At 38.0% G+C, this 14,503-nt stretch overlaps 1 protein-coding gene across 38 annotated transcripts in view; it reads right to left on the bottom strand.

Annotated features, from left to right (window-relative positions):
• The window catches only part of RIMS1 (regulating synaptic membrane exocytosis 1), a 364,651-nt gene that overhangs the window by 250,195 nt on the left and 99,953 nt on the right, over nucleotides 1-14,503 (bottom strand). The window contains exon 2 of one of the 38 annotated variants that reach the window (XM_072926546.1): nucleotides 1,229-1,371. The exons of the other annotated variants lie outside the window; for them this stretch is intronic. The gene's annotated coding sequence lies outside the window, so the exon portion shown is untranslated. The remainder of the gene's footprint in view (nucleotides 1-1,228; nucleotides 1,372-14,503) is intronic. 38 annotated transcript variants of the gene reach the window in all.

The following is a 14,503-nucleotide window of genomic DNA, read 5'->3' as shown; positions in this document are numbered from 1 at the left end:
GTGCACATTGCTGGGTCATGCTGAGCTTCTCATTCACCAACACCTATCAAGACCCATCTCTTCAGGGCTGCTCTCAATCCATTCACACCCAGCCTATACTTGTACTTGGGAATGCACTGATCCATCTGTAGATCCTTGTAGAGCTTCATAAGGTTTACACAGGCCTGCCTGTCCATGTCCCTCTGGACAACATCTCTTTCCTGCACCACGCTGACCCCACTGAACAGCTTGGTGTCATTGGCAAACTCAATCCATCTCCATGTTGCAAACAAAGATGTCAAACAGCATCAGGCACAACACCAGTCCCTGAGGAACATCACTTGTCACTGGTCTCCACCTGGACACTGGGTCACTGGCTACAACCCTTTGAAGTGCATCCATCCAGCCAATTCCTTATTCACCAAGTGGTCCATCAGTAAAATCCATGTCTCTCAGGTGAGACACAAGGATGTCGTGCGGCTAAAGGCACACAGTAATACCAGGGTACAAGTGCTACAAAATGTACCATATAACCACAGGTATGAATGTTTCATGAGCTCCAGCAGAGCCTAAAAAACATATTGCAAATTGGGTGGAAGAGAAAATGATGCTCAAGGAAGGGGAAAGTGGGTCTTCAGCACTCATGTCCTTAATCACTCAGCATGTGGGAAAAAAAAAACCAAAACAGTTCCTCATCATGTTCTCATGACTAAATAAGTGGAAGCAAGGGAGAGGGAAAACACAAAAACTTACCCCAAACTATTCCTTACAACTGGCTTTATGCAAAGACAGCAGCAGGAGTATTTTAGATATGTAACCAAATACAACTCTAATAAGAAGACAGCCACATAAAAATGGAGTTTACACAGAGACCTCCCGCAGGCTGCAGCGTATCATTTGGTAGTTGGTAGCTGATTAGATGTCCTAGCCCCCCGCCCAGTGCCACCCCAAGGCTTATTCCCAGGCCAATAAATTTCCCAAGAAATACACCATAGTCTGGTGGTTCTTTAGGTTCTTTCATTGATCACTGTGAAGCCTCTGTGGGCTTGTTGTCTCATTCCCAGATTGACAGTTTCTCTCCTGTAGTTTACTAGCACACATTTTTCACTTTACTGAGGTCATATTTTGACATTTAAAAATTTAATTCAAGCTAGTTTGCTCCCCCTAAAACTTTATTTCTCTCTAATGAAACCTGCCACACAGTACTAGACCATATAAGCTTCACAAAGAAGGTCAACACTGTCCTGACCTGCATGAGGTGGGGGCACTGGCAGCAGGTCAAGAGAAGTGATCCTGCCCCTGTACTCAGCCCTGGTGAGGCCACACCTGGAGTACTCTGTCCAGTTCAGGGCTTCCCAGTACAAGAGAGACATGGACCTACTGGAGCAGGATCTGCAAAGGATCACAAAGACAAGTGAGGGTCATACAAGAGGAGGCCGAGAGAGCTGGAACTGTTCATCCTGGAGAACAGAGGGTCAGGGCATCTCATTAATGTGTGTAATATGTGATGGGAGGGTACAAAGAATACTGAGCAAGGCTTTTCTCTGTGGGAACCAGTGAATCGACAAAGGCCAAATGTCACAAACTGAAATACAGGAAATTCCTTTTAAACATAAGAAAACCTTGCTTTTTTTAATCAAGACATTGATTGAACACAGGTTTCCTGCAGAGGTTTTGGAGTCTCTATGCTTGGAGATACTCAAAACTGAACATGGCCCTGAGCAATCTGCTTCAACTGATCCTACTTGAGCACAGGAGCTGGTCTAGATGATCTCCAGAGGTTCCTTCCCATCTTAACTACAGGAAGTTCTATGAGTTTGTGTGCACTGGATGCTTCATAGGTATGTGTTCTACAATACTTTGCATTGTGCTAAGATTTTCTCATTCTTAATATATATGCTTCATTATTTCTCACAGAATTAGGCTAGAACTACAGCAGTATAATACAGTAAGTTCAAAACTGTTCATTCAGGAATATTGTTTCAGCAGCTAAACATGGCTGTATCATTGGATGGTGCGGAAAATTCATGTTTCATTAGCACTTCTTTCAGTGGTCCCACTTCTATTGCTTATACTTGTGAAAACATAGTCAAGATGCCCCACAACACCAGCACCAGTTTCCTGCATGGTTGGCAGCATACTTACTGTAATGCTCATTATAACTCTCATTATAGTCTCTACACTAAGTTCTTGTGGGGGAAGCAGGGAAAAGGGCTCAAATCCCTCATTACCAGCGAACTGTACACTTAACATCAGTTCTGCATCCAGAAGTCTGGTGTATTCCAGGGAAAGAGGTCAGGAGACTAGCTTGCTGCTAGTTAATAAAAGTGTATCTTGCCTCCAAACCATAAACTGTCACATGCATTATTTTCAGGTAAGCAGTGGAATAACTGGTCTGTGCTTTCTGGGTTGTGATGGAATTTGGACAAAGCACAGAACAGTTCAGAACGCCAGTAGCATCTGAGCTGTGATAGCCTGTATCCAGAGCACAGGTTACAGTAGCAGCTGTTAATCTGCATTAATTCAAACCTTTGCCTATAGTACCTGAAAATTCCATCAAGAAAGGTGTTAAAAGCACTGTCATTTTAAAGACAAAAGGATTGTATATCTTTAGGACCCAAATTATGGCAACATCCAGGTTAACTTCCCAGGCTGAACACCCTCTCGTCCACATGCAGTGGGTGATCAATAGTATCTTTAGCTAAATGAGATTCAAATCTGCCCAACTAAGTGTGTCTGAAAATGGTTAATAAATCCAGACTTCTACACAGTTGATAACCATGTTTTATGTGTATCAAAAATACAAGTGCCTTCCTTGCCATTCACACCAATTTCATCCATTGGTAGCAGAAGGTGGAAAAAAACATCTGGCTTTCATTAAATATCATTTTGATTAATTGTCAAAGGTAGAACCAACTTCATTTTTGAAAGCTATTTGACAAGTATAAAAGACTAAAAACTTCCTTCTAATAAAATCTAAATTTAGCTTTAATAATTAGAATTTTTATAAAAAGGAAATTGTCTTTCAAAGCAAAGATTGGCACTAGTTCATGTTGTCAGATTTGACAGCATGAAATCAGGGAACAAATGACGAAATTCTGCAGCTGCTAAATACTGTCAAATATACTTTACAAGTTTTATTCTTATAAATTCATTATTAGGAAGTCCTGTTCTTGCAAGGAACTGCCTCTCTTCCCAATATACAATTAGGACAAAAATAGTTCTAAAACACTCCTCACCGTTGTTAAGATGGCTTCTGATACGTTTGACATTTTTTTAAAAAGCCTTGGTCTGCACACAGCATTATACCAGAGCCCTACAGAATTGGCAATAATTTGGAAACAGCTGTAACAGTTTAGGAGCAAGTTGCTGCAGTAGTTTTCCACAAGAGACTGAACAACCACACACACCAAGGCATAAACTAACCCAGCTGACTTTGTACAGATGTAGGTGACGGCCAACCCAACCCACTAAGGTGGCTCAGTGGCTGATTGTGACCTGCTGGCAGAGAACAGCTCCTGATGTTTTAAACTACTTCAGCTGCATGTGTTGAATTTCATTTTTATAGGTAGAAAGGAAAAATATAAACTTGGATAATAGGTATTATATGTGTGGAGTCATATCAGCATTAGTTTGATGCAGGCTAAACTGCTCTACCTGTGTGGCTGGACACACAAGGTAGCACATGTCTTTACAAATGTAAATGTAATTCTAAATATTTTAATATATAAATCAGACACAAAACCTTTGAATAATTATATTGCAAAAAAAATATTTTAGAATAGTAAAGAAGTGCTACATGAATTTTTAAAATTCCATTGGTTTCTTTTCATTGTTGTTAAGAACTCAAAATCAATGTGACAATAAAATCACTTTTAGAAAAGCATATGCTAACAAAATTTCTTATTGGAATATTGGACCATTTTTTTCTGCATGTTCCATCTGATTTGTTGAAAACCACTCACAATTCAATGTTTCAAAAGTCAAAAATGTAACTACATTCAAGGCAACTGTGGTGCACTTGAGTGGTGTCCTTGCCATTGTCATTTTTAATAATAACATATGGCAGCTGGCCACAAACGAGCCCTGTTCCTCACATTCTGCTCAAGACTGTCTAAGGTAATTCACTTCCTTCAACTAGGGCTGCAGATATAACATGCTTTTTTCCAGGCCTCATTGCAGCAGTTTACTTCAGCGTCTACTGACTCCATTCATTTCTGCCTCCAGACATCATTGTGGATCACCTGCCTGCTCCTGGTCTCCCTCAGTGAAAAAATACCAGTGCTGCTTTACATCAGTTCGTGCTGGGAATTACTGCAATCACCCAGATCCTCTACTCCCAAGCTCTAGAAAGATTCTCACAGTAAACATCCATCCTTCTGTCTCTGGGCAAGACAACACAACCTGGTGTCCTGTAAAAAACTTGGACAGGTCATTCTTATACCCTGTGACACTGTGTTAATAGCAACAGAGAAGGTAAAACATTATTTCTATACAGCCTAGACAGGAAGAATTTGGGACACCAATAAAGAAAGCATGAAGTTCTTGCAGAGGTTAAAAAAAGTGGAAGTAGAAGAACTGCTTAAATTAAAAGCTCAAGTTCTGTGATTTAAGCAGAATTCATATATGGAATATGGAAGAAATCTTACCATAGCCACTATAATCAAAGATCAGATCAAATCACATAATCAAGGAAGGTTTGGGTGTCTCTGTCAGATAAATCAAGCATGAACATGGATTCAGTTCCTAAAGAACATATTTTATTTTATCACTAATAGAAAAACCTTCATTAGAAAGCACTTGTGTATTATTATCACTATATTTATTTAGATTTATTCTGATGAAGATATCTGTTGCTTTTATAAAATCATCTTTTCCTATGAAAGATGAGTGAGTCTATTTTCTGTCTACAATAAAGCTTGCTTCCTGACCTCTGCATATTGAAAACATGGATTATTTTTGACTACTTTAAGTTACCTAATTTCCAGCACAATTAGAGCTACATTTCGTATACTCTACCTGTAACTTTTTTTTTTTCTCATCATTGGTTAAGTTACTGCATCTATTCATATAATATTTCTAATACTATCTCATATTAAGACCTATGGACTAAAATTAAATGGCAGTTCTACAGTACTTTTTTAGAACTTCATACCTCTCTAGTACCAGGAGAAAACCCTTCAGCACTTACACAGAACCTCCCCATTTGGCCTGACAAAGGGTGTCCTGGGTAACCCAAAAAAAGTGTATTGTATTCCATATCTTTTCATATCTTGTTTCTCCTCGTTCCCCAGGCAATCCTTGGGAATCAGCACCTTTGTATCTAGTGATTTTTACTGTTATTGTGCCTGTTATTGTTTCAGTTTTTACTAAATTTTTTTACTTACATCTTCTCATATTTGTCTCTCCTTACTTGTGAAAGGGTAGTCCTTAAAACTAAAGTTCCTAGTCCCAGACCTGTTAGTTTGAGGGATAGGTTACCTAAAGCATTTTTTGGCAGTTCATGTTTCTTTTCTTTATAATATCACATCCAGCTCCAGGCATTCTTTGCCAGCTCTGTATCCACAGTCCTGACTGCTAATGAGAATGTTCCCCTTAAGGTTATTTTTATGTTTTCTCTAAGTGTTCATTAACACAGATTTTGGAGCAAGATATCCCCCTGTGCTGTAACTCTCTGATGCACAGGACAGGCATCCAGGAACTGCTTCCAATTTCCTGATCCCAAGAAAGAAGATTTAGCTCTGACACATAATTACTGGCAAGTAGCTCCATGTTGCCTCACTGCCACAAGGAGGGAGATTCAACTTGTCTGTCTTCGCACACCTACCAAAAAAATGGTATCCCCAGCTGAGTTACTCACTCTAGGTTACATCTGGCATAGAAAAACATGAACCTTAGGATGAGATGAATCTACCCTAACAAAGGCCCATTCCTCTCCAATGACAGCTATGGAGAATTTCACATTACAAACTTGCACAGAGATTTCAGGTACAGGCATGCACTTATACTTGTTAAGTTGAATTCCATTGGTGATTTCTAAGTTAGCACATACTAGCACAGGCTTGGATTTGGACGTGACATAGACAACATACCAAGAATATTTGCGGACAGATTTTCTTCTTTTATGGTGTCTGAACAGCCAGAGGACTGATGTATACATGCCAGAGAGCATAATCTTTACACATGTAACAGTGACCAGCTAACTCATCCACAAGGTTTAAGAACAGCATTGCACCAGCCTAGAAAAGACAGTCTCCCTTTCATACTTCAAATCTAAGATCAAGTTTCAAATGTGTCACTCAGTTTTTCAGCCCACAATCACGAATTTAACCTCCTATCAATCTGGCTGGGAATTTCACATCCCTAGATTAAATAAGCTCTTAGACAGAAAGTTTTAGACTTTCCTTTCTACAACATGAGAAGAAGCCTGAACAACATGACTCTCAGGCTGATCATCAGGAGTTCTATGAATTCAGATAGGAGAAAGACTAAGAAAAACCCAGACTCTTATGTAAGTGGTTATTCCTAACTATAATAAATTCTCAGTGTTTTCCTCCTTTCCTACAGTCTAAATTGATCCAAATCTGCATTATTCCAAACCACAATTTTCTGCCTTGGGGCACTGAAGACGTATATTCTTGACATCTTCCTAGCTAGCCACCAGGATCACGGGCTGCCCACCCCGGATGGTGGTTAGGAAAAAGGTGCCTGGTAACAAAATATCCCAGAGGAGCAGCCAGGAACTGAAAGCCCATCAGTTAGACGGCTGAGAGTGGACACAGTGCTGGCACCCTGGGGGAGGGAGCACCTTTCCCACCTTCCATCAGAGACTGTAGAAGTCACAGTCCCATGCCATACTCAAGGAACACACCCATGTGTAAGAGAAGGGAGAAGTACTACCCTGTTTTTTCCTTTCATACCTGGTCCTAATCCTCTCAACACACACACCAAGTCCTCTTTGACCTTCGCCACTCCTTCTGTTCCTGTGAGACAGAAGCACGAGTTGCCTTCAGCTTCCACACCCTATTTTTAAAATCAGTACTGCTTTCTCATTTTTTCAGGTCAAGCCAAGCTGCCCACGAGTCTGTTGATGCTCCATATGCTGCTGAAAGCTGGAGAGGAAGAAGGGCAAGTGAACACTGGCAGAGATCAATCAGAAGGAACTGGTATTTCAATAGCATTGCGCGTGACTGAAGGTGGAAGTCATTCCCAGTCAGTGCTTCCCTAGAGGAAAGTTCTTTTACAGATCTTTACACATAAATCCTTAGTGAATAAATATGTCGCATACTAAATGTAAATGCTGAACACTGGAGGACTGGGCCATGTTTTCCACATACAAAATACACAACTCCATTCAGCAGACACAATAAAGACATAGCACTCTGGAGTCCATTTTATTCTTCATGTCCGTGTGGCATTGGGAGGGGATGTACGGATTCCTAAAAATGTGAAGAGAAGTCACGGCTACCATCACTAGCTGGCTAGATCTGAAAAGGAAAAGGCTGTTTTTTCAGTTGGCTGAAATTGGAATCTCATGAGAACAGCTGCTGTCATTTGAGTTCAGGCCAAGATGGCAACATTTGAGAAAAAAACAACTATCTTGTGAATTTCCCACCGCTTGGAACTAAAATTTAGAGATGCCAGCATCCAATATTTTTAAGTACAGAGTCGAAGCTTAGGCAGGAAACTGAACTATTGAAACAGCTACGCAGCCACCACCTGTGTCATCCTCTCACCCACACCTCATCTCCAGGGTCTTTAAAGGTCTAAGAGCTCCAGAAAACTCCACGTCCGGAAATGGTGGACAATAACCACCATTGGTTGTTGGCCACCATTTTGAACCATGGACCTTTCTGGACATTGCAAGGAACCTGACGCTTCAAAAGGAAAACCCCACTTGGCAGGAGCCAACTTTCTCATAGATAGCTGAAATGAGGGCTTTAAGTCTCACTAGGTACATACACCATTATTGCCTTCTGCTTCAAGGGCACATCTTCAAGTCTACCTTTTCTAATTCAGGCATAGAGAAATAAAATTAACTCTACTAAAATAAATTGTTATCCTACGTACCCAGCTTTCTAAGGCTGACAGTGAAGCACACACGACAGATGTTAATCGTGCCACTTAACACATGACTGGGTGGATGCTGTGGAAATGTGGGTGGTTTAAAACTGGATATAATACCAGCCTACAGCTGCAGAAGTAACTGAACTCTGCCTCTGCTTTAACAGCAGATCTATTATTTATGTGGACTTATAAAGAAAGATGCTTTTAAAATGACCTCATACCTAAAAAGTTTTAACTGAGCACTCAAATCACTACTAAAAAATCATAAGACAGGTTTTAAGAGCTAGTACTTGGTAATGCTAAAAACCAAATGTGATAATTGACACACCTGAAGAACTCTCTATACAGGATTGAATGCATTCCGTTGTTTTTGCTCTTTACAAAATCTTACCAAAATATCAAAATTCTCTTTGATTCCTTTTGTTATTGAATGCTATTCAGATTTAAAGATCTGAAAGTAATTTTCACTTCAAACAAAGCTTTCAAAATACTAATTATCTTAAATTTGAGTTATGTGAATGATTAGAATGCATGATATACTTCTGCTCCCTCACTGAATGAATCTGTAAGGCAAGGCTGCAATGCAAACAACTGTGATAAATTCTCATTAAATGTCTTCATCTAACATTTGTAGTTATTTCTTTAAATATGAAGTCTGCTCAAAGAATCCTGTAAGTATAGGTTCATGGAAAGCAAAAGTAAAACGATTATCAATACAGTGAAAATTTAATTTGGTTTTAAATGGCAATGAGAATGTGTTGAAGATGTTTCACTCTTTTTCTAGTTCTCAGGGCACTCAGCAAATATTCAGTGAAGGAATGCCTTTGAAATAGGAAAGAATGTAAGTTTTTCAGTGCTCCAAGTGTAAAACTGCTACATAGATATTCCTTCATCTGTAAAAGCTACCCTACACTCTGTACCTACAGATATCAATACTAACTTTTAAAGAATAGTTAACCTAAAAGCTAATAGCAGACATAAAATTCTCCATTTGGAATACAGGCAGCACTCTGTGGGCAATACTGTCTCCATGTCAAAATTTAAGTAATTAAAATTATGAATTCAAAGTTCTTTCTTGGTTATATTTTGTGTACTTGAAAAAAACATGTCAGATGACCATGATTTGACCTCAGCCAGTCAAGATGTTCAGTTTTACATCCAGTGGAATAGATGGCAATAGCAGAGTAAAACTAGATTTTAAATTTCAAATTATATTATAGCATAAAAGCTTACTTCAGAACTGTCACACTGTGTTTGAAACCTAATAATTTCAGACACAGTGGTAGGTAAAAACCTTTTTTCCTTTCATTAGAGATAAGTCATTAATATTTCTGTGATAACTACAGTACATCAAAACTGAGTGCACTAATCTGATCAGTCTCCTGATGTGCTTTTAACTTTTCAATTGCTTTCTCAAAAATGGACAATGTAAATTGCATTATAACAGTCTATCTGTATTTTGGTTTTAATGTTTATATCATTGAATTCACTGTAACAAAAGGATATCTAGGTTTAAAGTATTATTATGTGAAAGTATTATCAAAATCACTACCAATTAGTGAGATTAATGAGGCATGAATAATCACTCTGAAATATTTCCTTAAAGAAGACTAGTTTTAATAAAAAGCTATGATATTTGACACTACGATTGGTTTAGTGAATTTTTTTTTGCATTTTTTGACCAAACATCTAATAACTATCTTAAACTAATTTTACATTCAGTTCTGCAGTGTGCACTTTTGTAATTAAGGGTCTCTGTTTCAGACAAACCATTCTAGGTAAGAGTTAAAAGCTGAGAGGCTAAGATAGTGTATGAAATTTGAGAGAAGCTCTTTCTGAAATACGTGTGACCAAAGTCTCAGTGAAATCAGATGAAGCTTGGTCAGCATGGTAAGCAGGAAAGTCATGTAACACATGCTTAAGGTTTAATTACTCCTTTACTCAATTTAACACAATTGCAGGTGTGGAGAAAAAGTGGATAAAAATCTACAGAAAAGTGTATCAATTTTTTTCCTAGACTGACTGGAAGTGAGCAAGTAATTTACATGGTTTGGTTCAATACTAACTGGAATGCTAATGAATTGCATTCAAAATCTTTTAATATAACTCAGTGTTCTATAAAAACAGATTCTGCAAATGAACACATAAAAGTGCTTTAAAATTATTATTTAGCAATAATTTTAAATTCAATATTAATAATTTCTACATAAACTAAGCTCACACTCCCCTTTTTTCTGCTGTTGGGGGTGGCATACTACCCTTCTGAGTGGGGTTAAACTCAAAGCCATTAGCCAATCATATGACAGAGTCTCTAAAGAGTCATGATTTCCTAAATTATATCAAATATGCAGCCAGAAAAAGATATGTCAATCCAATTATGTATTTTTATTTTTGCTAACAAAGTCATTAAGTTTATGTTTTAAGGGTCGTGTTTTCATTTTTAATTGGGCTGAAATAAAGTGGGGGCAAAGCAAGGAAGTTCACTTAACAACTATTTACTGTATTTGAACACACTCTCGCATTACTTATTTGTAAATAACCTGGTAACCATAGGGTTTTTTTATTCATTATTTTTAAGTCAAAAGCATTCTGCCTCTGCACAGAAATTTAAAACAAAGAGTATAATTTCATTGCAGACCAGCTTCTAACGAATCAGTGCACAGAAACTGGCCCTTATCAACCAGTTCAATGGTTGTTACCAGTAGGACATTCAAAGCTCTTGAGACTTGAATTCTTCAGACAGTTTGTTCAAAGCTTCAGACCCACACCCAGAACATCACAACCCTGAAGTTCACCAGAAGCACTTTGCTTATGTTTCTTACAAAGCAAGGAAGGTCTCATAGGATCATAGAAGTATTCAGGCTGAAAAGGGCCTCCAAAAGGTCATCAAGTCCTACCATTAAGCCAGCACTGCCAAATCCACCACTTAACCACGATCCTATGTGCCACATCTATAGCACCATCTCATAGATGAGATGTTTGTGCTACATCTCATAGACAGCACCATGCTCCGCACAGGACACCGCAGTGAACAACAGAAGACCAAAAATTGAACAGGGAAGCAGCTGCAGCTCAGTGTGATTGAGCCAATTTGTTAGTATTCACTCCTGTAAGTCACTTCTGAACTCCAGAATTCTAAAATTCAGGATTATTGACAACAGCCAGAGCCAGCATTCATGCAATGCAGAGATGTCAGTCTACATACAGTTAAGGTTTACTTGCATGGCTTAAGTGGTTTAGTGGGCAGGGTATGCTTTTGTAAATACAAAAGCAAAACAGAAAGGCAGATCAATTTTTGCTTCCTTACTTGATTTTGAAAAAATTAGAATGTTATTAATTCCAAATAAAATAGGACCATCCCAATTACTTAAGAAGAATTCCCCAGCTATACTTCAGACTAGTAAGTGAATACTAATTAGCAGATAAAATGACAGCAAAATTGTTACTTCAATGTTCATAAATATTTTTATTTTATTGTTGTTAGAATTACAAGTAAAAAATTGATAGTCTTATTTATGACACCTTCTTTTAATGCAAATAAGAAAATGAGGTACTCAAATAGACTTTCCTTTTAAAAAGGAACAACTTTTCAAACACTAACAACCTTGAAAATCCTCTAAGGTGTTGCATCTAAGAACTATCTTATTTCAATGACAGTTTTTAAAATCAAAGACACCATCCTTCATAGGCACTTTTTTTTTCAATATTGGTGAACAACTGCGCTGTTCTGGTCTGGAAAGTGCTAAAGGACTGTGAGGAATCATCAAAACCAATTATCTTGAACATGTGCTGAAGTGAAGCACATGAAAATTATAAAACTACAATGCTAAAAACAGAGGCATGTTCCAATTGGGAGCAAACATTAACATCATATTTTAAACACTTAATGGTAAACAGCAAAACCAGGTAACATAAAATGCCAGCATGCTACTGAATTGCATTATAGGTAAATGACATTTACACTTTAAAAATGACAAAAGGAATATTAATACTGCCTTATGTCCCTCTTTACTTATATTAAATTCTAAAACAGTGGACATAATCAGTGTCACTGATTAATGACATTCTAGTGTGGTGCAGGACTTTCAAACACATCGATGATAAAGAGATGTACAGTTAGGTTAGCACATTACAAAACTTTTTAACACTATCTATCTTCTAATTTTAAGTAAACACACATTTTGTCCTTACACCTAACTCCCACTTACCAGATTTTCTATACTGAGAGAGGTGCTATTGGCTGCACAGAATTCAGCATCAAAGAGCTAAAAACCAGTCTCAGTTGGCAGAGACTGCCATATTCTCAGGTACAGATTTGCAAAATGACTACAGGAACTTCCCTGGGTAGTGACTCTGTATAACTACAGGACAAACCTCCTTGCTGACTCTGCACTTTCAAAAGCAGTCAGATTTTGTTTGAGTCTCATTTGTTGCCCAGTGAACATGTGTGTTTCAGAGAACATTGAGAACAACTTCTTCAAAGTAATTTATTTGTTAACCTTTTCTTACTGCCCCTGGAACAAGTGGGTTTTCTTTTATCCAGAACAATCTTTCTCAGGTAAAAACCATGAAGCTTATATCCCTACTCTGTTTGTGGAGCTCAGCAATAGTGAGTTCTTGAAAGGAGAAAGAACACAACTCTATACATCCTTCTCCGAAGACAGATGACATCAAACCCACAGCACAAACTTCTACCAGATTTAGAAGGAGCCACTAAAGGAAGTAAAAGCTTCTCCAAAGAGAACCCAAAAACCATAAACGTCAAAATCTAAGAAATCTTATTGATCACACCATTTTAGCCAGAGCTGTGGATGCTCTGGATGCTGAGTGCTGTAGGTGTGCAGTCACAAAAGCACAGCCCCTGACAGCAGATTATCCAAGAACAGGGAACACCACAATGCGCGGACACCAACAGATGGGAGAGCAGAAGGAAAGCATGAGTCAGTATTGGCCCATGTGTCGAAAGAGCTGGCACATGAAATTCCAGGTATAACTGCAGGTCTGGCAAGGGACAGTCATATAATGAGGAAGAAGAAAATATGCAACTATTTGCAGAAGGGTGATTAAAGCACTCAGTAGCCTGGGCATCCAATGTTTTATTGTGACCTATGCGGTACATGTGACTTTAGCCAGGCCTCAGTCACACACTTTGGAGGGAAATGACTATCAAAGATGAAGGTAAATGTAAGAAAATTGAAAAGAAAGAATTTATGAATATACACGTTAGTCATTCTAAATAAAGGGAGACATAGTTGATGTAAATTTCAGTAAAGCAATCGATACAGAATCAAATGAGAAAGTGTTGGTTAAACTGAAGGTTTCTTCAGCAACCAAGCTGAAGAAAAGGCAAGAAAACATTTCTCTTAGAGGGGTACTACCAGCCAAAAGAAGGATGACTAATCAAGTTTAACAGCACTGGGATTAGGATTGCCTGTATTTATCATTTATCTCAATAATATTTCCAGGATAAGTATAACTGTGATGAAGAAATTTTCTTGTGATACAAATTCGGGAGACAATGATAATTAAGGGAAAGACACAAAGTCAAAAAGTCAAATGACCTTAAGTAGCACAATAAGATTGCATTCAGTAGTATGAAATGTATTGTCAGGCAGCTACAGATTAAGACCATCTACTAAAAGCTGTGAGTTCATTACCTGGATACGAGTGAGGAAAGAGAGAAATCAAACAGCCCAAGTCTGCTCATTCATCAGAGCATGGCTGTGAGCAACAAACGCAGACCCAGAATATGGTAAATATAGCTCATTTCTGATAGAGATATAAGAACACTGCCACTGTAAAAGTTCTCTCAAAACCTCATCTGTACTGAGAAATGCTGCAGAAAACCCAGTAGAAGCCTAACAATGTAGACTTTAAATGTAGGTTTTTGTATTAACATAGAAACTGGAAGTCAAGGATGGCCTACAAAACTGTATTGGACCTCCTGTTAAAGCATTTTGACAATATTGCATATATTGTTACCTTAAAAAATTTGTATGTTGTATGTATTGTAATTATAGACTTATTTAAGTTCCACCTAAATGCTTTATAATCCCTCATTAATGCAAGGTGTATTAAATAAAACCAAGAAATTATATAATGATAAAGGAGGAAACAGTGGCTGGTGATGTTTTGCTGTAGAAGTGGTACAAGAAGGTTCTCCTCACTTAGTTATGCTTGCATACCAATAACAAGTAAGAATTAATAATTACCAACATATACTCTCAACCAGTCCTTAAGAATTCAAGGATTTATGGACTTGAAAAGTGTAATAAAAAATATATCAGGTGTAAGGGCTGAATATAAAACTAGAATGGAAATAAATGAAAGGCAACACTGGACTGACCAGAAAAAAAAACCATAAGAGAAATGAGCTTCCCTACACTCTGAGAGCCTCCTCAACTGCAGTGATTATTTCAGCCTAGCTCAGATGATGAATCTGTCTGTAAGTTGCATA

Source organism: Taeniopygia guttata, chromosome 3, assembly GCF_048771995.1.
Source record: "Taeniopygia guttata chromosome 3, bTaeGut7.mat, whole genome shotgun sequence".
NCBI lineage: Eukaryota > Metazoa > Chordata > Aves > Passeriformes > Estrildidae > Taeniopygia > Taeniopygia guttata.
This window is presented reverse-complemented; position numbering and strand designations above follow the sequence as displayed.